The sequence below is a fragment of the Prionailurus viverrinus genome, chromosome C2 (assembly GCF_022837055.1).
Source record: "Prionailurus viverrinus isolate Anna chromosome C2, UM_Priviv_1.0, whole genome shotgun sequence".
NCBI lineage: Eukaryota > Metazoa > Chordata > Mammalia > Carnivora > Felidae > Prionailurus > Prionailurus viverrinus.
The window spans coordinates 117606309-117617161 of NC_062569.1; positions in this window are offsets into that span (position 1 = coordinate 117606309).

Genomic DNA, 10853 nt, shown 5'->3' on the forward strand with positions numbered 1-10853 from the left:
TTCTAAAAATAAAATCAACATAAGACTTACTGTTAGTTGCAATATTGATGGTTTTATTTTAAAGTTTTGTGTGTGTGTTGTGAAAAAAGCATACACATAGTTCTGCTAATATTGTTAGGAACTAAGATTGTCAGCGTAAAAAATAGGAGATAAAATTTTAAAATCAAAATGATTATATGCTATTTGATATGAAATGGAAGTGTCCGCATGATCTCATAATTTTTTTAAAAAATCAAATAGTTTCTAATTGTGTCTAATGTCAAAGCCTAGATTATGTTTTGTAAAAGCTATTTTCCAAAGTACTGCATCGGAAATATAGTCAATAATATTGCAATAACACTGCACAGTGACAAATGGTTACTACACTTATCCTGGCAAGCACTGAGTGATGCATAGAATTGTTGAATCAATATGTTGTACACCTGAAACTAATATAACATTGTGTATCAATTATAAACACACACACACACACACACACACACACACACACAAAACTCTTCCCAACTAAAGAGAACAAGGGTTTCCAAGAGTAACTGAAGATTCTGGGTCTGGGGATAGAAATGTGCAAAATAGTACATCAGGACAGTTTGGGAGAGGAGCGAAGGAAAGAGTCTTAGACCTGGTGTTTCTGAGTTCTTCTAGGATATGAAATTATGAGGAGGTGTTGGAAGTTCTGATTTGGGGCACTGGCTCTGCAGCTTAATATATATTCATTTAATTTCTGTAAAAAAATTAAATAAAGAATAAAAGATAGTGATCTTTATGATGCTGTCAGTTCTCAAAAATATATGATTCCATGGCTTTAAGTAAAGTGATTCTATTTAAGAAAATGCAGAGATAGAACACTGGTGCCTGATGAGAAGCACTGTCTTAACCACTCAGAATAAAAAGGACAGTGTCAATTCCAGAATCTCTTTGTTGAGTTAGGTAGTAGGTCAAAGGGTTTATTTAGTAAAACTGGTACAACCTTTCTTTCCTTTGCTTTCTAATAATTCATAATTAGTTTGATTTGAATGACTGTTGAATTCAGATTTGTTTAATTGAAATTAAAAATAAACATGTCAAACTCTAAAAATAATTATGTATTCTCTTATTTTATATTCCTCATTTAAAATGCGTATTAAAGTTTCTTCCACACCTACAGCCAATGATTTCACTATACCTTTGGTTTTTCAGTTTAGACTTCTTTCCCAAGTACTTGTGATCCATTTTATGAAAAAGTACTTCCTGACATCTGCCTTGAATTTCCTTTTTCCCCTAGTCCCATTCCTGAACCCTCATCTTGTTATCTTCTTTAAGTGGAAAATAGTCTGCTTGACATTATTTCTATCATGTTCAGTTCTGTGTATTTCAGTGAAATCTTTCTTAATTATGTTCTTCCCAAGAGAGCACTTAATCTTTTTTAGCCTGTCTTTATAGATTTTTACCTGTTGGCCCCAGGATAAACCCTATTGCTTTTTAAAGCAACTTCAATAGTTTGAAAGTCTTGGATACTTTGTTAAAAAAAAGTCCCCATTAAAACAATATCACGAAACATCAAAACTCAATTTTCATGCTTTGAAAGAATTTGCTTTCTCTGACAATAAGCAGACCTTCCAAAGAACAAAGTGACATCAAATATACCTCAGTCACTTGTACACTTTGATTCCATTTCTTTTCCCTTTGTTTTATTACCATTAGTACCTCTAGGGTTCAAACAGAATGATGAAACAGTATTTTTGAGTGTTCATTTTCCTTTAATGTTTACTTCCCATCCAACAGGGCAGAAAGATCTAATACCTAGAAGACATTACTATTAAATTAATCTTTCCGTTTAGATTGTTTCTTGTATTTATTCACCGAAGGTCAAAATGAACCCCCCTGGAAAAAAAAAAGCATCACAATAAAGTGAGAAAATAATTGTTACTTCCACTTAAATGGATGATTGATATAATAGCTCAAGATTCACAATGAAGTGAAACACAAGAGGAACTATACATTTTGTCAACCCGTATGATTGTAAAAACCAGTATTGTGAACTAATGACGCTATAAATAAATAGTAAAGAAGAAAACCTCCTTTTCACTTTGCGTAGTGCTATCCATTGTCTTGTTACGACATTTCCAGTTAAATGGATATTTTAAGTGAACATATTGAAGTAATTTACAGAATACACTCTAGTTGGCAAGATGTCAAAGATGATCAGAGACTGTGGAGGTACCGTGTGAATGACAGAACAGTTAGACTCAAAATATTAATACTCTTCAAAGTTTGGGCCTCCTAAATATTTTAATGAATGCTTGGTCTGAACTATACAATAGGTATGTAAATTGCCAAACTTTTCAAGAGTATCTTTATACCAACAATACCATCAAACATTTGATAGAATTTGTGCTACTGAACCCATAACAGAACAAAACATTTCTAGAAATAACTCTGGAGTTTGTTTGTTTGTTTGTTTGATCTTTTCCCCAGAGAATTTAATTCAGCACGTAACTCTGACCAGCTTCAAAAGAGATTTTTGAAGTTATTTCAGATCTATAAGTTTTGCAGGGAAGAAGTGAAACTGGCTTTCAGGCAACAACAAAAACAAATTATTCAGTAAATGCTTTTCTGTGCAACGCAGTTGTATTGTATCTCCTGAAGCAGTTTCTGAAAATGTTATGCATACATGAACTTCCTTGTTGTCGCTTGTATAGGAGAAAAAATTAAATGGATAAACACATCATTTCACGAAGGCAAATGTTAAACAGTTCTTACCTGTTTCCTAAATCGTGGTCCGAAAGTCTCATTAAATATTTTAGAGACTACGATACAAAGTAAAGTTGGTAGGTCATGAAAGAAAACAACAAACAAACGCACAAAAACCCACTGTCTCAACTTTGAATGTGTCTTAGCTTAATTGGTTTAAAAATATTATCAATCAACTACTTGTTTGCATGAAGTAATATATTTGATTAATTCATTATAGGTAATTGTTTAGAAGGCAAAACAAATATTTCTGAACTATTTGCATCTTTTCAATATAGCATATTATACTTTACTAATTTCTCGTGTATACATTGTGGGAGCAGAACCACAAATCACTCAAATAGACACTTGTTCAAGAGTTTACCTGGGCAGTGAGGCTTAGGGGGTGTCAAACTATTCCATTTCTATTATAAATCTTAAGTAGTAAAATAGAAGTTGCTATGTAAAATAGACCTTTGGGAAATGTCATTTCTAGATCAAGAAAATAAATCAGAAAAATTATTGTACTCTCAAATATTAAGAATGAAAAATAAATGGAAGTGAGCCATGGTCTTTTTTTACCCCCAATAATCAACTACACTTATGTGTGTTTGTTTATTTATTTTTAAATTTTTATTTAAATTCCAGTTAGTTACCTTTCAGTGTAACATTAGTTTCAGATGTACAATTTAGTGATTCAATACTTACATACAGCACCCAGTGCTCATCACAAGTGCATTCTTTAATCCCCATCACCTATTTAACTCATTGCTCTGATAACAGTTTGTTCTCTAGAGTCTGTTTCTTGGTTTGCCTCTCTCTCTCTTTTTTTTTTCCCCTATGCTCGTTTGCTTGTTTCTTAAACTGAACTGTGGTCTTTCTGAATGGTTGATTACAGTAGTCATAACATTTACCTGAACAACACTTTATACTTTACAAAGGGTCCTCTCTATTTTTTGTAGCATTCTTACCAGTAATTTGAACATTACTTCTTCCATAATTCAGGTTGCTACAGAATTTATTGTCAATGAATTAATCCAAAGTCTGATACCTTTTAGATGTATATGCCTTTTAAAATATAAACTTCTTTTAATATCAAGCTAGGTACATAATATTGCTTATAAGTTTTCTATACATTAAGTATTTTTAGTTTCAACTGAACTAAATCTAGGGAAGATCACTATGTATTTTAATTTTTTTTGTAACCAGCAATATAAATTATTTGTTTGTCCTATTTGCATTACTTTAAAAAAATCTGAAAGGTAACCTCTTAACCCTAAAACTCATTTTGAAAGACAATTTTAAAAAAGAAAAACTGTTTTACTCTTAAGATTCATAGTTGCCAGGCCCTGTCCTCGGAATAAATTATTTCTCTTCCAGGGAAATAACTTGTCATTTGGAAATTACTTGGCTCTATTCCAGCTAAATCCATTAAAAACATGAAATGACCAGTCAAAAATGGAAAAGTCCAGTTATTAGTGTTCGAATTGTTCATCCAGAGTTGAATGCCGAAAGTCAGAAGGTCCCTTCTGGACATACCAGATACAGGTCAGCCCTCACGCAAGGGGGTCAGCATAGCATATTCTTAATTTCACACAGTCAAAAATAAAACCTGACAAAATAAAAAAGGTTTTGGTTTCCTCTTGCTATTCTTTATGGTTTTTTTCCAGATTATTCCACTAAACAATTTCTTTATCTCACTAAATTATTTTAAACCCAGGTTCTCTTTGCATATCTTTCAAACTGAACCAATTTGTTTTCTCAGGCACGCATTCTTCAAGCTTCTCTCATTGTTTACAAACCCTTTCGTGTAATGTGGGATTTTTTTTTTTTTTACCTTTTCTTTGTAATCTCTCTTTTCGTTGTCTATAACATTTAACCTCTTATTGTCAAATACCATATTAGTATTTTAAATTTTTTTTTTCAACGTTTATTTATTTTTGGGACAGAGAGAGACAGAGCATGAACGGGCGAGGGGCAGAGAGAGAGGGAGACACAGAATTGGAAACAGGCTTCAGGCTCTGAGCCATCAGCCCAGAGCCTGACGCGGGGCTCGAACTCACGGACTGCGAGATCGTGACCTGGCTGAAGTCGGACGCTTAACCGACTGCGCCACCCAGGCGCCCCTAGTATTTTAAATAAATGGTTTTAGAAACACTCTAGGGCGAGACATATAAACATTAAGTTCTCGTGATATGAAAAGGCATAGCATCAGAAAAGCTTTTCATTGGCTAATAAGATTTTGAACAAATAACTTAATTTCATTAACCCTCTTTATCCTCAAGTGTAATATAGAGGAGATAATAATGCCTCCTTTAGAGAATATACTAATACACTTTTCTAACTATTATTACTGTGCAATTATTAACTATTCTTATTCTTATCTTTTTAAAATGCTTATTCTGTAGATAAACCAAAAGTTGGAATTGGCTATAGGAAATGTAACTAAAAATAAACAGAAAATGAACAGCCTTTGTTTTTTTTCTTTTTCCAATAAAACTAAGTTAAGAATCCTTTTTTTGTTGTTTAGTGACATTATAAAATTATCAAAAGGCAGTTTGACCAAGTGAACTTTATAGTTAAAGTCATTTGACAGAAACACACTATTGCAGGAAGAGGGGCATAAGGTTATCAGAGTGCAACGACACAATTTATTCTAGTTCTTTATTCATCGTGCACTTTCTGACATTAACCAATTTAACAGATGACTTTACTGATGTAAAAAGAACATAAATTGAGAATTACATATTTCCTTGTATAGGTACTCTTGATTCCTAGTTCTTAGTACCAATTATAAAACAGATCTTTGGTAGATGAAATGCTAAGTAGATTCTTTTTTGAATATGACAATGAAAAATTTGTTTCTGATTCAATTTTATCATTAAGCGACTAGTAATAAATAATTCAAGACAAGAGCAAGTCTGTAAAACTTTTATTATATTTTTGATCATGATATTTTGGATTTGCTATTAAGATTGGATAAAAATTTAATTACCTCATTTTGAACCTATAAAGAATAAAGTCAATTGAACACATAGTGCAGCTCTATTTTCCCTATAAGTGTGTTATCATACAAATGAACAAGTTCTGATTCACTCTCTTGGCTGGGATTCAAACATAAATATATTTAATCAGGTAAAATTATTAAATGGTTTCTGAATGCACTAAATAGACTAGACTATATTCCTGGGGCTGATGAATGTAAATGAGGAATAATTTTAATAACCACTTAAAGTAGCTCATTTTAATAGACACCCCAAGGATTTCATGGCCCAGAGCACCTTAAAGTCTGTGGAGGACCACTAACCCTGTCTTTGTCAACCTACTTTTGAAAACCCTCTCTATTTCTTGTTCATCTGGAAATTCAACAGTTCATTGAGGACACACTTCCCCTATAGTTTTGTCAACTGGAGAAGTTTCTCTCTCTTTCTCTCTCTCTCTCTCTCTCACTTGTGACTTCAGGTCCTGTGGGTGGATGGTATCCTTTGTGCTTCCATTTTCTGTTTCTCTCCCACATTATCTCAATTTCTTTGAAGTGCATGCTATCAGACTAAACCTCCAGACAAACTCTTCGTGATGATGTCATCTGTTTATTTCTGTGTCAATTCCTACCCTCACACCACATTTATGCAAGGCTTTAATGCCTAGATCACTGTCTTCCTTTCCATCATGAATCTTGCCTTACCCATCAATACTCTGATCTCCTCAGTTGCTTTTTTCCCATTTCACTTTTTCATCACTCCCAGGGATAAACTCAAGATATTCCCATTAATAATAATTATCCCAGTTCATATCTCAATTTTAGTCCTACTTTCTGGCTACCAACTTACAGCCCATATACCTTTTCAAAAAATGTTTATTTATTTATTTTGAGAGAGAGAGAGAGAGAAAGAGCCAGGGAGGGGAGAGAGAGAATGTTAAGCAAGTTCCATGCTGTCAGCACAGAACCTGATGCAGGGCTCCATCTCAGGAACTGTGAGATCATGACCTGAGCCTAAATCAAGAGTCAGAGGCTTAACTGACTGAGCCACCCAGGTGCCCCCAGCTCATCTATATCTATATCTATATCTATATCTATATCTAATCTATATCTATATCTATATCATCTATATCTATATCTATATCTATATATCTATATCTATATCATCTATTTCCTTTTTAATTTTTAAAAATGTTTTTATTTATTTTTTAGGGAGACAGGGAGAGAGAGTGCAAGCAGGGGAGGGACACAGAGAGAGGGAGACACAGAATCTGAAGCAGGTTCCAGGCTCTGAACTGTCAGCACAGAGCTGGATGCAGAACTCGAACTCACAAACTGTGAGATCATAACCTGAGCCGAAGTCAGATGCTTAACTGAGCCACCCAGGTGCCCCTCATCTACATTGTTAAAGTAGCCAATAATTCTTCAACTTTCAAGATTAGAGATACATGGATTTCATCACCTTTTCACTGCACAAGCTCCTCCTTGATGTTTCCTTTCTTACCCAGCTTATATTCTGTGATATACTACTAAAATCTCTTTATTGAAAATATCCTTTACAAATGTGCTCTTCCCTTCTTCCACCTTACCCTAAGTATATCTCTACTAAAAACATCCCCAATTGTACTTTAAAGCATGTCTATATAGTTATAAACATTGCCTAATAAATACGGAAAACCACGATGCAGGAGAGAAAGTCAACATTTCAAGAACAAATCCTTAGATTAAGTGAGAGGTGACGGATAACAGGATCATGCACAAGTGGAACAGTGGGCTTGAGAGGGCTTATAAACAGTCCATCCTTGAAAGAGACATCTTTAACTTTAGCCTCCTTGGGGTGAGGCTTTGGTCAAGTCAATACACATTATGAGAAAAATGAGCAAAGGAGTTAAGGATACATGCACAGAAATGGTTATAATAATGGGCAGGGAATTTGGCTAAGAAGGAGAAATCGAACATGAGGTGAGAGATGGAGAGTGAATATGTGCATTGGAGATCCATAAGAATTAAATAATTTTTAGACTGACAGAGGTGTAGTTGGTGTGCTTCGAGGATGAGTGAAAGAACTGAGTGCTTGAAATCAAGATTTTGGAGATGGTCCAGTTATTATTAATAAAGTCTATTGTATAATCACACGCCAGAGGAGGAGATGATTGGTAAATAAACATATTCTTATTGATTAAATAAATTTGACTTATAAGACCGTTTTCCTAAATAAGAAACGATGTAATAAATTACACGCTGTTTTAAAACAAGAATGAAAATTATTCACTAAAATTTCAAAATGCCCTTAAATTTAGTCACCTACTAATCTGGATTCTAGAATAGCCAGTGTATGCTTCTAATCTCCTCAACTCCTTTCCCTTAGGCCATGAGAAGCTGATCAAACCTGTATAAACTTGCCCTAGAAAAAATATGCTCATCATACAAGATAAGCACAGACACAAAATTTCAGGGGATTCAAATGCCTCCTGATGTTTATCATTGGATACTTTTAGGATGGAAGTATTGGGGTGTTAGGGTAGAGGTGTCCAGCTTGTCATTTTTCTAGTAGCTTCCAGTTGCTGCTGGAACTGTCATTTTGAGTTGTAAGCATCAGGTGTAAGATGACAAAGGCACTTATTGGAGGAAACTTCCAAATTACATAAATTGCTCTACTTAGGCTGTCTCTTACCTGATGAGAATTCTCTTTAGAGACAGGTGCATACTGAAACAAATTTTCCTTCTCAGCTTCATCTCGGGGGATTCCAAATTAAACTGAACTCTTCAAATGAAGATAGAAAGTACCAAGACCATTACCAAATCCAAGAGGATTTATTTTGCCTAACTAAAGAGATTTGGAGGCTTTGTATTTTAAGCCCAAAGTATATATTTCTCTAACTTTGCAGTTAAGATTTCTGTGGGTTCTTTTTTTTTTTTTTTTCCTCCTGTGGCTTCTAAAATTGAAAACGTACCTAAAGATTCTCTGGGCTATGAACTAAAAGAACTACTTTTTAGTAGTAATCTTTTTTTTTAAGTTTATTTATTTATGTTGAGAGAGACAGAGACAGCATGAGTAGGAAAGGGGCTGAGAGAGAGGGAGAGAGAGAGAATCCCAAGCAGGCTCCGTGCTGCTAGAGCAGAGCCTAATGTGGAGCTTGAACTCACAAAACCAGAAGATCATGACCTGAGCCAAAACCGAGATGTTTAACCAATGGAGCCACCCAGGCACCCCATTTTAGTAGTAGTCTTTCATTGATGTGTGTGTTTGTGTATGATGTAGGCAACTCATATGTTTTTGTTTCCTTATTCATAGCTCATTACCTATCCTACCTAGTGAGTTAGATAATTAATGTGAATGTCATTCAACACCTATAAAATGCTATACAAAGGAGAAAAATAATTTTATATAATTTATCCTAACATAATAACATTGTCAAATTAGCCTTCTTGAGAACATAGCACCCTAGGTCTGTATGTCATAGGTAAAGTGTGAGAATATTATTAATGACTGTCATATTGGTAATCCAAGTATTTCCAAAGAAATCACTTACTACCAAAAGTCTTTATACTAAAATGATTAAATATTGTTCAAATAGTTAGTGAATAGTTAGTTCAAATTCATTATATTAAAGTAGCAGATTAGTTGGCAGGTTATTTGCAAACGATGTGGAAAAATCTGCTTCTGAAATTGTGGGTGACTACATAAAAAATTAAATTTAATAGATCAATAGACACATTTATTAGATACTTATAATCTATTAAATGCTGTATTCTGTAACCACTATTAGAGATATAAAGAATAGAAAAAAAATCCATATTCACAACAAGCGTATGATCTATTGGGTAATAAAAAATTAAATATAAAATTTACTTATTTAAAATTTATTAATAATGACATTATAGAAGATTGAATTTTAAGTTAATTACACAGATTGTAAAGGACACACTATTTTATGAGGAAAAGTTCCTTTAGATTATAGTAGTTGTATTGGATTCATTAGTTAATTTATTACTTAAAAAATTTTATGCTGATCTCCTGCTATATGTTAGGCATTATCCTAGGCCTTATATTAGATTTTGGAAGTACAAAGATGAGTTAGAAAGAGCTTGCCAAGAACTCTGAAGGTTCTGAGATTTTACCATATGTGTAAGCTAGTAAGTCAGCCTGCCAGTTTCACGAATAATGGCAGAGGGTATGAGACTCCTGTTCTTAGTCAAAGTCTTTATACTTACAACACAGCAAGGAGGATCTTCATGTAAGGGTTAGTTCCCTTCGTACTCCAGTTCCCATGGGTGTGACATGAAGAGACCAGGTAAATGAAGCCAGGTAGTGGCTTTGCATTACAGCTGAGGACCCTAGGTTTAGGGACCCTGAATCTTTTGGTCATTAAGCAAATCTGCCTGCCCTTTTCTGTAGGAGGAGACATTCATTATGCTGGTTAGTAAGCAACCCTGCCTTCAAATTTGTGAGGCGATTCTAATATTCTAGGGCAAGTTGCCAAGTAATCATTCTGGAAAAGATAGACCAGAACAAAATCTATCAGGATCTATACTAGTTTTCTATTGCTCTGCAATAAATTACCACATGCTTAGTGGAATAAAACATATGTACAATGAGCACAGGAAGAAGTTAAGTAAGCAAATTTGATGGTAAAGGGACAAGGAGCCCCAGGCTAAGATAGCATTATATAAAACAAGAAGAAAGAAAGAAAGAAAGAAAGAAAGAGAAATGATTTGGAGAATTTGGAAAATGGCTCTGATTATTCTTCAAAGCTTTTTGTGAGTTAAGTAGGGTAGACTTTTGACTGGATACAACTTAAAAAAAAAAGTAGCCTGAGGAAATTGAAACAACAGAAACGGGCCACTTTTTCCAGACATCAGTGAGGGAAGTGAAGAAATTGGTAAGTAAGTAGGACTACTGAGGTCACTGTATCTTCATAGAGTTTGGGAAGTGCTTGGTAGAGATACACGTCCAGGCATACCTTGTTTTATTGCACTTTGCAGGAACTTCATTCCTTATGAATTGAAGTTTTGTGGCAATGTTGAATTGAACAAGTCTATTGGCACCAGTTTTCCAACAGTGTTTGCTCACTTTGTGTCTCTGTGTCACATTTTGGTAATTCTTTTTTTTTTTTTTACATTTATTTTTGAGACAGAGAGACAGAGCATGAACGGGGGAGGG